The sequence below is a fragment of the Lichenostomus cassidix genome, chromosome 9 (genome assembly GCF_008360975.1).
Source record: "Lichenostomus cassidix isolate B80296 chromosome 9, HeHo_3.0, whole genome shotgun sequence".
Lineage (NCBI taxonomy): Eukaryota > Metazoa > Chordata > Aves > Passeriformes > Meliphagidae > Lichenostomus > Lichenostomus cassidix.
Genome location: NC_139490.1, coordinates 22,668,287 through 22,680,310, shown reverse-complemented (window position 1 = coordinate 22,680,310; position 12,024 = coordinate 22,668,287).

Here is a 12,024-nt window from a genome sequence, read left to right as displayed (position 1 = left end):
TTGCAGTTGCTGCTGAAACATCAAAGATACCTGAGCACATAAATGTTGGTGAAAATGCTTGGACATATTGAGCCCACAAGTAGTTACAGCCCTACGCAGAGCCAATAAAGACACTTTTACCACATGACAGATGAAGGGGAAAGATGCAGAAGAAAGCCTGGAAAACAGAAAGGATCCACTCAAATAACAGAAGAGCAGTTGCTGGAAGAGCCCAAACTATCTTTGCCTTCTGCACATGGTTCCCAGACCTTTTTCCATGGACCACCCACCACTACTCTCTCTCCTCTCACATCACATCTGCATCCCAATGCCTTCCATACCTGCCGAGGGGATGGCTGTGGTGTGCTGATGGGATGGGTGGTTTTCACTTCACATCTCTTTCCCTTGCTCTCCCACATGGCATCAGGGCAAATCCAGGGGCAAAGGAAGATGCTTGGATTGCAACACCTGTTGCATTCCAGCAGCCTCCTGCATTTCCAGATGTCCAGCTGCCAGTCATCTGCAACGTCACCGGCCACATGCAGAGCTGCTTCTACACCTCCTTTTGGTTCTACCAAATCCTACCTTTCCCTACGATGGATTCCACTCTCCTCCAGCTCCAAAATGCCATTCTTCTTGGAGTCCAAAAAGGATGAACTTTTTGCAGTGAAATTCCTCCCGTGAACATCCATCAGACAGCTGCTTTGCCAAATTTTGAGTTAGAAAATGTACATTTAGTCACACGGTGGGTCCTGTCCCTCACTAAGTACACAGGTCAGACCTGTGCCTTGCTGCCTGACATGGTTGGTCCCATTCCCAAATGCCAGTGTCTGGCTGACTCTGCTAAGATCAAACAGCAAAGGCCAATTTTTAGTAATGCTGGAGATTCTTGGTACTTTCAAGACAATTTCCATGCTCTGGCTCATGTGAGCAGGAACACCTTTACCAGACAGGACAGAGCTAAGTCAGTGCCCCTCGGACTTTGTCCCTGTTATCCAGAAACATCAACCCTTCTGTAGTGCACATCTCCATGGAACGACCTGAATTATTGTCACACATCCCAAGTTCGTTGCATTGCAACACTGCACATCCCAGCCGTTGTGTTTTCCAAATGAGGATGCTGCTAAAAATTACATGAATGATGAAGAAATACAAATTAACACACCCTCCGCTCTACCACGGGCCAGTGGTGCTGCATAAACACAGCTGAACCCTGGGGAAAGAACAATGCCAAGTGAAATAGAAGGTAAAATAATACTGTTTATTTCCTCATCTCCCTCATTACTGCAAGGCCGTGTGTGTGTGTGAGTGCTGCGGTTTGTGGTTGAGATGAGTGCAGCACTGGAGTTTTGGTTGTGTCCAAGGAAAGGACGTTTGTTGTAGCTGGGATAAATTTGGAGCTGGCATGGCTGTGTGGGAGAAGGCTTGGCTTTACCACAGCACAGCTCATTCCAGAGCCCACGCAGCTGAACGGAGCTCTGGTTGTGTGTGCCTGTGGAAAACATCCAGAAAAAAGAGGAAAATACAGAAAGCTGTGATCAAGGCACCACACCATCACAGGTTTCTCACCCAACTCTTTGGAGCAGTTATTTCCACAGAGGTGCTCCTGTGCAGCAGTGGGAGCCTTTGGAGATGATGTTGGTGTTCCCAGGGGTTACCAGGCTGGCAGCTGTGATGAAAACCCAGTTCATCTGAGTGACTAAGGAGAAAATGCCCTGAAAATGGAAGAAAAAAACAAAGGGGAATCAATTGAGCCTCGAAGTGGCTCAACACTGACATCAACACCATCCTCATAAATATGCCATGGAGACATAACATGAACAAACAACAGGGAAAACTTTGTTGAGATCCTGTTACAAACAAGATTTTTGTTCCTTTTGCACATTCTCTGAGGTGAGAAATCCCATAGAAAAGACTGACCCTTTAGTCAAGGTCATCAGAAGTTTGGGCTTCTCTATAGGGTCAACTTGTTTCCCTCTAGAAATAGGAATTTCCAGGTTTTGGCTTGGAGAAGGCTGCAGCCTGCCCATGACAAGGATGCCAGCGTGGTCAACCACGAAAGCTATGCTCAGGTTCTTGTCCTGACCTGGCCCCACATGTCACATCACATCAGGTGAAGGCAGGAAGAGCAGCCTGTTGAGAACACATTTTCCCAGATCATCTTCCCTGCACGGGGTGGGACATGAGAGGAGACTGGCACTGGAGTGGCAACAGTGCCCATGTCAGGAGAGGGGAGATGGTGGTTCTGGGTGGTGAATGGATGGGGAGCATCCCTGTGGGGGACCTCTTGGGGAACTGGTGGGTGACAAATGGACATGAGCTGGCACTGTGCAATTGCAGCCAAGTGTCTGCTGGGCTGCATCCAAAGCAGTGAGGGCAGCAGGACTAGACAAAAGAAGGCTCTTACAGTGCTTTCCAGCCCCTTCCAGTGCCTTAAAGGGCTCCAAGAGAGCTGGAGAGGGACTTTGGACAAGGGCATGAAGTGACAGGACAAGGGGGAATAACTTCCTACTGCCAGAGGGCAGGGATAGATGGGATATTGGGAAGGAATTCCTCCCTATGACAGTGGTGAGGCCCTGGCACAGGGTGCCCAGAGAAGCTGTGGCTGCCTCTGGATCCCTGGAAGTGTCCAAGGCCGGGTTGGACAGGGCTTGGAGCAACCTGGGCTAGTGGAAGGTGTCCCTGCCATGGCAGGGAGTGGAATGGGATGATCTTTAAAGGTCATTTCAAACCCAAACCATTCTGGGATTCAGTGTTCAGATACCCAGGAGGGACAGGGAGAGATCAGGGGGAACCTGGGGGAAATCCCAGCACTCCTGCCTGGTGCCAAGCCTCTCCTGGAAGAGGCAGTCTCTGATGCCCTGGAGCCCAGGTCAGCACAGGGCTTGCAGCAGCTGTAAGCCGCTGTGGGAGTGCCAGCTCTGCAAGCATGGCCTTGGCTGGCAATGGACTGGGACCAGCTTGGCATTCCCTGTGGCTCCCAAGGCCTGGCAGATACCTGGAGAGCTGTGGCTGGCTTTCCAGAAACAGCCTTGCAGGCCCTGTTTGGATCTCTGGGTCAATTCTGGGGCTGTGCTCCAACTGCAGAGTCACTGTGCTCAGTTTATTTTTCAGGAAATGCCACAAACCCGTTCCCCCGCTGGTTAGGAGAAATATTCGGTGTCAGGTTTTGACTGTGTTGCAAAATGCTGTTTTCTACCTGGGATGAGCCAAACTGGCCACTGGAGAGTTGGAGCTGATGTTGTTTGAACCAATATTTGCTTCTAAGTATTGCTTCTAAGTATTGCCTAATTTCTAAACCGCACACAGCAAACAAAGAGCTCTCTGTCGATTTTAAGCCGCTCTTCCCGGCTTGGAGTGCTAAGCCCAGCTGCAGACTGGGGCCTCTCGTCCAGAGCTGCTTACCAGGTCATACCATTCCAGATTTGCATTTTTAGGCTGGAAACTCACGGCAGCTCAACAGCCAGGTGCCAGCAGCACGACCCTCTGTGCCTCGCATGGTGGCTCTGCAGGGTGGTGCCACTGTCCCATGTCCTCCCCGAGCTCATCCCCCACTCCAGCAAACACCTCATCGCTCAGGAAACAGGTTTTTCTTGACCTCCTTTGCCAGGCATGCCCCCATTAACTCCCCAGCCCCCTCGCTGAAGTCAGCAGTGGCTTCTGCTCTGCCAGCCAGCACTCCATGCAAAACTCACCCTCTCAGACATGCAATTAGTGCCATTCCTTCTAATGAAGGATCCCTGTTTGCTTAATTAACCCAGAGGTTAACAGGATTACCAGCAACCAACACCAGGAGCTGCGATATTCCTGAAAGGATTTTGGAAGGGCAGGCATTGAATTCCTGCTGAAGACACTCTTGCAAAGGGAGAGGCTGCAGCCTGATAACACTCAGCCCTGGCTCCTGTATAGTTTCCAAAGATCTGTGGGAACAAACCAGTAAATACTGCTATCTGGGAAAGAAATGGCAGGAGTGCCAGCTGCCCTGTGTGGCCACAGCAGCCTCTGCTCCTCTCCTGCAGGTCCCATGCACTGGGGACTTGCACAACCCTTCTGTCCACACGATGGTTGTGTCCAGCTCCCTGGGACATGCCAGACAGTTTCCACAGGGACATGTCCCCACAGCGAGATGCTGCACTATCCCAGAGATATGGCTGGCTGAGAACAGGAGAAAAAGTGGTTTATTTCCAGAAGGAGGAAGCTGTGGCTCTCAGGAGATGTCACACACACATCCAGGGATGTTCCCCTGCAGTTTCAGAGTGCAGGGCACCAGGATAGGGACAGAGGGACAGAGGGACAACTGTGGCAGAGCTGTCCAAGAAAACCTTGTAGTGAGAGGGGAGGAAAAGTGGAGAAGCACAGGGTGAACCTGGAGCTGAGCCACTGCCACCCCAGCACCAAAAGGGGACACCCAGCTGAGTGCCAAAGGAGCAGGGGGACATGATCAAAGCAGGTCCTGGCAGATGCAGCTGGGGCAGCAGCTCTGAGCCTCATGCAGAGTGAAAATGTTGATTTTGCTGGACCAAGGGTGACTTTGCAGGAGCTGTGGGCACAGAGCTGCTGGTGGAGCAGGCAGCAGAGGCCAGCAGCCAAAAGGACACAGAGGAGAAGGCAAGGGGAGACATCAAGAAGGGAAAACTTGTGACCCAGCTTGTCAGAGCAGCATCAGCAGCACCAGACCCTGGGGCTGGAGCACTGAGTGTCTGCTGGAGCGTCTCTCTCTGACCCAGGGAGCAGGGACTGAACTTCTCATCCTCCACAGTCCTCAGCTGGGCTGGCATGGCCACCCACCACTGTGCCCAAGCGTTGGAGCTGCTGGAGAGCTGCTCTGGCCAGAAATGAGATTTGGGCATTAAATGAACGGGAAAAGGGTCAGCTCACCAGTGGGTCAGGTTGAACTCTACCACTCGCTGTTCAACCCCTTTCCAGTTAGTTAATTCATGGTAATGATTAATTCCAAGCCCCTGTCCCTGTGGGAAACTTCACAATAGCTAATTTTTAATCTGTCACCACAACTACACACTGCTACATGTGTCCTGGTTGAAGCCACCTTCCCATTTAAACACTCTTACAGCCAATGTAATTCCCTGCTGATTAATAGTGGTTGTTTTGAAACCACCAAAAAATCTGTTGGCCAACATTCCCTTCCACTCTGTAATTTTAAAGCAGCATTAAAAAGGAATTAATGGAAATAATGCTTTAGAATAACAGCAAGGCTTAGTCTTTATTGGAGACCCTTTGAACTCTTGTTAAATTAATTTTCCTTCTGCTCTTGAGATTTCCAAAGACAGATCTGTCACAAGCCGTGCAAACATCTCACCCTTTGGAGGTCAAGAGCTGAGTATGACACCAGTGAGCAAACAGTGGCCCCAGGACCTGGGAGGGCATCTCCACCCTGCCAGGGAGGTGACCACCACACCACCAGTGAAACACCTGCCCTGCCCAGCGCAGCCTTGACCTTTTGGTGCCTCCTCTCGCTGCTGAGTGACAGAGGAATTTGTTTGCTGCGTGCTGGTCAAGATGTTCTCAGCGAGATCAAACCCGAGGGGAATGGCTCCTCCCATCCTCACTCCCTGGCCACCCGGGGCTGGCACAGCCCTGAGGCACCACCAGACCCTGGCTCTCAAACCACCTCGTCCTTTCCAGTAATTGCTGTTTTGCAATGGAATAATGGAAGTCTGGGGACTGTTAAGAACGCTGGCAGGAGGAGAGAGGGGAGAAAAGGCCCAGCTGAGCAGATTTCAAACCCCCTCCTGAGGGCTTTTCGACTCCTGCGGCATTTTAATCCTCATTGCATTTCCAGCTGCAGGGATAAAGGGGCAGAAAACATAGGCAGAGAATGGGGGGGCTTTAGGGCACAGGTCTGGCTGGGAGGGAGCTCTGGAGTGGTGTGGACAGTGGGATGCAGCAGTGCCCTCCCAGAGCCCCCAGCATCATCCACTGGCTCCTTGTCCCCACACTCTGCTCATGTCACCAGGGAATGTGATGGCAAAGCCCAGCTAAAGAGTGGCATGGCTCTAGCAGCTCTTGAAAACTGTTGCAAGAATAAGGAAGGAACCAGAAAAATTCTTGTTTCAGATGTTTTGTTAAAAGTTGCATAAGGTTGAGGGACGTGGCTGCACTTGGTAGGTGTAATCATAGAATCCCAGCATGGCTGGGCTTGGAAAGGAACTTAAAGCTCATCTAATCCAGTCCTTCTGCCACTGACAGGGACCACTGCCACTGTCCCAGCATGCTTCAAGCCCTGTCCAACCTGGCCATGGACACTGCCAGGAATGGGGAGTCCAGAACCTCTCTGGGCAACAACGATCATTGTTGTACAATGATCATTGATCAGTGCTCAGTTATGTTCTAGGCAAGGTATGGGGAGAAATGGCTTCATTCCACTGCAATTCCCTTTGAATTGGAATGGGAAGGGAAAATATGGTGTTTTGTAGGCACCAGTAGGATTTTTCCATCAAACCAAATGTTTCTACTGAGTTCTGGTTCTCACAGGAGTCCCACAGCCCCACGCTGACATCAACACCATCCTCATAAACATGCCATGGAGACATAACATGAACAAACAGCAGGGAAAACTCTGTTGAGATCCTGTTACAAACAAGATTTTTGTTCCTTCTGCACATTCTCTGAGGTGGGAAATCCCCTAGAAAAGACCAGCCCTTTAGTCAAGGTCATCAGACTTGTGTAATGACAGCAGGTTTGGGGAAGTTGGAGCCACCAACCTGTGTCTCCTTCCTTGTCTACCACGAGAGATGTCAGCTCAGATTTTCAGAGCACAGCAGCAAACAGCTTCTCAAGGGAGAGCTTTACACCAAAAGAGTCATCAACTTTTTTCTCATTAGCATAATATTTCCATTAGCAACACCTAATGGAAACACTGCAGGCTCTGGCTGTGAGAGAAGACTTAATAAACTGCAGAAGACAAAAGAAGGGAGCACTGGTTTAGCCCCTGAAAGTTAAACCTGAGTTGCCTCTCTCATCCCAGGGTTGATGGGATTACAAGGTTTGTAATTACAAACCTTCAGATTGTAATTACAGCAGAGGTAGCATGGAGTATATTCCTGTTAAAGGGCACAGGTGGTGGCTCAGAGGTTATTCCCACCTTCATTAATCCAAACTGAATTAAAGGATTAACTGCAAGTCAAGCTGTCCTGGTTTCAGGGAGAGACATGTGCACCTGGAGCAGTTCAGGGTTATGTCTGCTGTGCTCACAAATCCAGAGCACAGGCTGCTCAGTTGTCCAGCAGCCACGGTGCAGTTCCTTCTGGTCACAGGTGACCGCTCAAAAATAAAAGAGGTGCAGGCAGAAAGGAGCTGGGGGAACACAGAGGATGTGCTGTGGCCCAAGTCCCGTGGCAGGGACATTGTCCCCAGCTGGGACACCTGGAGTTCGGGACTGTGGCCAGCTCCTGGCAGCACTCAGGGTCTTGGCTTGAGGGACCAAACCAGGAACAGTGTTCCAACCCAAACCTTGGATGCCATCGTCTCCTGAAGGACTGCAGTGGGGTGCTGGCTCTGCTCATGTCACTGTCCTGCATCTACAATCTTCTTGGCTGAGCCAAGAAGGGAACTCCAGCTCTTGGGCACAAGACACAGCCCTGCTCCAGGGGCAGCACACACAGCTGGACCAGAGCTCTTTGAGCTCTAACAAATGGCAAGATTCCCAGCTTGGGTTCCCAGTTTGAGGGACTATCCCCTTTTCTTTCTGAATATGTTTCTTTAACTCAGCCCTTACCCAGTTCACAGCTGTCAAACTCTCGTGTTCAGGCACTTCCTGCTCAGAGACTTTGATGGTGAAAGGGAATGCAGGGGACATCTAGAAGATTGTGATCTGTAAGATCAGCTAAGGTTAAGGAGCAGTGTAAAGGTGGAGAACAGTTTTATGCACTATCTTCTGGTGTTGGTTGTTCAAAGGAAAAGAATGCTCCCAGACTGGCTGAGGAACATCTGGAATGAGACATTTCCTGCACCAAGAGAAGGACAGAGGTCCACAGGTGATATCACAACAGTGATATCCATTCCCTGGGATGCAGGGGCTCTTCTGGAGGGGCATCATGCCAAACCCTCCTGGAGCTACCAAGCATGGGAGCACACAGAGCACTCCTGAGATGGTCTGCAGACTCTTCCAGGCTGGTGGAAACCACTGCAGCTACACAAACACCTGCAGAGCTCTTCCATTCCTTGTGACCTCCCCTCATATCTGTCATTCATCCCAAACCACTTTAAGCCATGTCTGTGGCCTCCCCTTTTGCCCTTTCAATGCCAAACAGTTTGGAGTGCTCTAGTCTCTCTCTCCTGGGGCACAATTCCTCATGTCTTTACTTTCCCCCAAGCTGGACCTGCCTTCTCCTTACTCAGAAACAAAGATGGGATCAACCAATGGGAAGAGAAGATAACTCCTTCTGGGATGTGGTGTCCCAGCTGATTGTTTGCAGCAGTGTCTGTTCCCTTCTTCCCTGCTTCCCAGCCGAGCTTTGCTGGGTGAATATTTTCCTTGTGGATCTGACAGGGGAAAGATGTCTCCTGAGTCATGCCAGCAGTGGTAACATCACAACAGCTCTTGCTTTAATCCACACTGTGTGGCATCTGCACTCCCCCAGCCTGGTTTTGCAGGGAATTTCCTAAATATCAGCTCTTGCCTCCTTACAGCACCCCAGGGACAGGCATCAAAAAATGCATCAATTCTACCCAGCTCTGGTGGGACAGGAGCCCCTCTGAGGAGTTCTGCCAAAGGATAAGTGTAAGGAAGAACCAAGAGGCATCAAAGGTAGAAAAAAAACTTATCCCAGAGAAGCATTGGCTGCCCCTGGATCCCTGGAAATGTCCAAGGCCAGTTTGAATGGGGCTTGGAGCAGCCTGGGATAGTGGAAGGTGTCCCTGCCATGGCAGGGCCTGTACCTGGATGAGCTTTAAGGTCTCTTCCTACCCAAACCATCCTGGGATTCCATGATAGATGGCCCAGAGGAAGGTCATTCCCTTGGCCCACGGCAGAGAAAAGGATCCAAAGCCAAGGCAGTGGAGGTGAGGGGAGAGCAAGTTGTAATAGGTGATTCCTGGAACAAAGTTCAACCCACCTGGAGCCTAATGAGTCCCATCTGTGCAATCAGCAGCTGCTTGCTCAGCAAACACTCCTCTCCCAGCCCCACTGCACTTTTGGAGGAGGGGATGTTTTAACACCTGCAAAGAACTGGTATTTGGACCACTTATGCAACTGTGGGGTGAGGGGTGGGGGATGTGGATTCACACACAGCCCCAGTGCACCCCATCCCCCTCACTGCATCCACAGCATGTCACCTGCTTCAGCTCCTTGGCTTTCTGTAGGACTCTGTTCAGGTCCTGTGGGACAAACATGCTCTCAGACCCCACAGAAAGAGGGAGGTCTCTCCAGGCCCAGAAGGAAGATGAGAAGGGACATCAGAGGTGACAGGGCAGGAGCCACAGAGGTGGTGCAGGGGCAGAGTGTGTGTGGGCAAACATACAGAAAGGAAAAGAGCAGATTGTGCTCCTCTTCCTCACAACATCCACCTCCATCTGCCCTTCCCCTCCTGCCCCACAGCACCCACTGTGCTCCCGAGGCCACAGCTCTCAGTCCCCAGCGCCTCACGACTCTGACGAGTCACAGCTCTCCTCACACATAGACTCTGGACCTGAATCTGTCCCTCTGAACCTCCGACCCCACGCTGCCAACAAGAAATGGCAGCGGCAGCCTTGGCCAGGCACGTAGTGCTGTTTGCACAGCCCTTGCTCAAACACAATGGCCAGAGCTGGCCCTGCAGCTCCCCCAGCAGTGCCACGACCTCACTGTGTCCATGGTGGGATCCCAGTGGGGCATGGTGCACCTTCAGGGCTTCGGCACCTGCAGGAACTTGCTGTGGCCACGGGGGCCAGATTTGCGCCTGAGACTCACCTTGTCACTCCTCAAGTGACCCATCCTGTCTGACAGGGCACTGCCAGCCCAGTTAGCTCAATTACTGGGGTAGGATGTGGTGACCAACCATAAACAGTGCTTTACAGTTAATTAATTAACCATATGGCTAATGGTTTCATTTACCATAAATAATGGACAATATCGTACAGTGGGGCTCAGCTGGTCTTGGAGAACATGACAGTCCCTTGGCCAACATCCAACATCTGTGTGTCAGCACTGTCCTGAAGGCAAGAAGGGATGGGAATGTGGTTTATCACCAGCCTCAGTGCCAGGAGAACCAAGCAGGAGCCTGAGCTGCAGCTGCTGCTTGAGCAAATACATTGACACCTTGAGCCATGAACACCCTAAAGCAGCACCAGTGCAAGCAAAAGCCTCGAAAAATAATAAATAATGAAATAGGCAAATAAATCAAGCCATTAGCAGACACTGGGTGTCCAAAGGACCAAATCCCCTTGTAGGGGGGATTCAAGTCCAGTCCTGCTGAAGAAAGGAGTGGAGAAAGGCCACCCTTGCCTTTTGGGTTCATTGTGTGTGCAATGGAGCAGTTTTAGGAACTGAGCATCAGCTTTCCATTCATACTTGGAGGTGTCACACACTGGCTTGTGGGAGCTCCAGGGACCAGACCACAGAGCTGGTGGACCAGCACAATTCAGACCTGAATGACTTTCTTTGAGATTTGATTTAAAATTCCTTCCTTCTCAGGGTGAAGAGGTGGTGGTGAAGGAGCCAGGCCACACAAAAGATCAGCATGTGGTGGAAAAGCAGAGGTGGAAAGTGAGACTCCCTGTGAATTTTATCCCCTTTGCAGGTTTCCAAGGACCAAATATTAATTTTCTTAAAACATGTCAGAATTCCTCCATTGTAACTGAGGATAGAAAATGCAAATCTCAAGGGCTTTTTTTTCCTACAAAAAGTAACTCTGAGCAGGAAATATTTTATTGTGCCTGTTCCCTGGGCAGCTACCTGGATTTCTATGTTGCTTTGATGACCCCTGCAGGGACAAGCAGTAAAGGTCTCGAGTCTGAATTCCTTCCTCACCTAGAAATGTGTGGTATGGTCACCACTGCCTCAGGCTTTTGCTGGGCTTGAAAGGAGGAGTCTGTTCTCAGAGATGTTCAGGTGTTAGGAAGAGCTTGGGATGGAAATCAGGCTGCTCTAAGGAAGGAGCTGGGTGTTCTGACAAGAGCTTGGCCTGTTGTCCCCTGGCACCTCTAGGAGAACCTTTGTGTCCATGGGGTGACCTGGGGGCTCAGACTGCAGCCCGAGCTGTGTGGGGAGCTGGGGTGGGGAAGGAGGATGGAGCTGACTGCTCCAGCATGGTCCAGTGCCTGCCCAGAACTGGCCAAGCAGCACCTGCAGCCCTGTGTGCAGCCTGTGCACAGTCTGGGAGAGTCTGGGCTCAGAAAAGCTGCCTGTGGCCTCCTGCCAGGCAGGGGGACTCCCTGGGCGGCTGGAGCGCTGCTGGGGCTTGGATAAAATGCCCCCTCTGCATAGCCAGGCTTGTGGAGCTCAGCACAAGCTGCTCCAGCTGAACTTGAGGAGCTGAAGCAGCCGGGAGCCCTCGCTGCTGCTGCTGCTGCTGCCTGGGCTGTGATGGCTGCCAGGCCCTGGCTGCTGCCAGGATGCTCTGAGGGGCAGGACTTGCAGGTGGCTTTTGATCCAGACTGTCTGTGGCTGCTGCCAGAAGAAACTCTGGGTGGTAGGAGCAAAGGGGCTGACTCTGCCAAGCTCTCGTGGGGGCTGCTCTGCCAGCTTCTGTCCAAGGCAGTTGGACTGTCCTGGCAGGGGCTGTGTTCTGGTGCTGCCTGGTAGGAGCTGAGGGCAGTGCTGACAGCAGCATGCCTGGGAGTGCATAGCCTGGAGATCATGGTTCACAGAGATCCCCATTTGGTTTGAATGTCCTTGTGCATGGGAGATGAACTGTGGAGCCCTGGCAAGAGAAGGGAAAGTGCTGAGAAGGGTCCTGGTTGTGCCCTGGGCTTTCCTGGATGCGCTGGCCCAAAGGGCCCCTGGTACCCCTGCCAACCAAAGCTATAGGGGATGCTGTGGGGACTTGGTCTGAGAGCCAGCAGCATCCAGGGACAGCTGTGCTAAAGCCTTTTGAGCTGCTCTTCCCC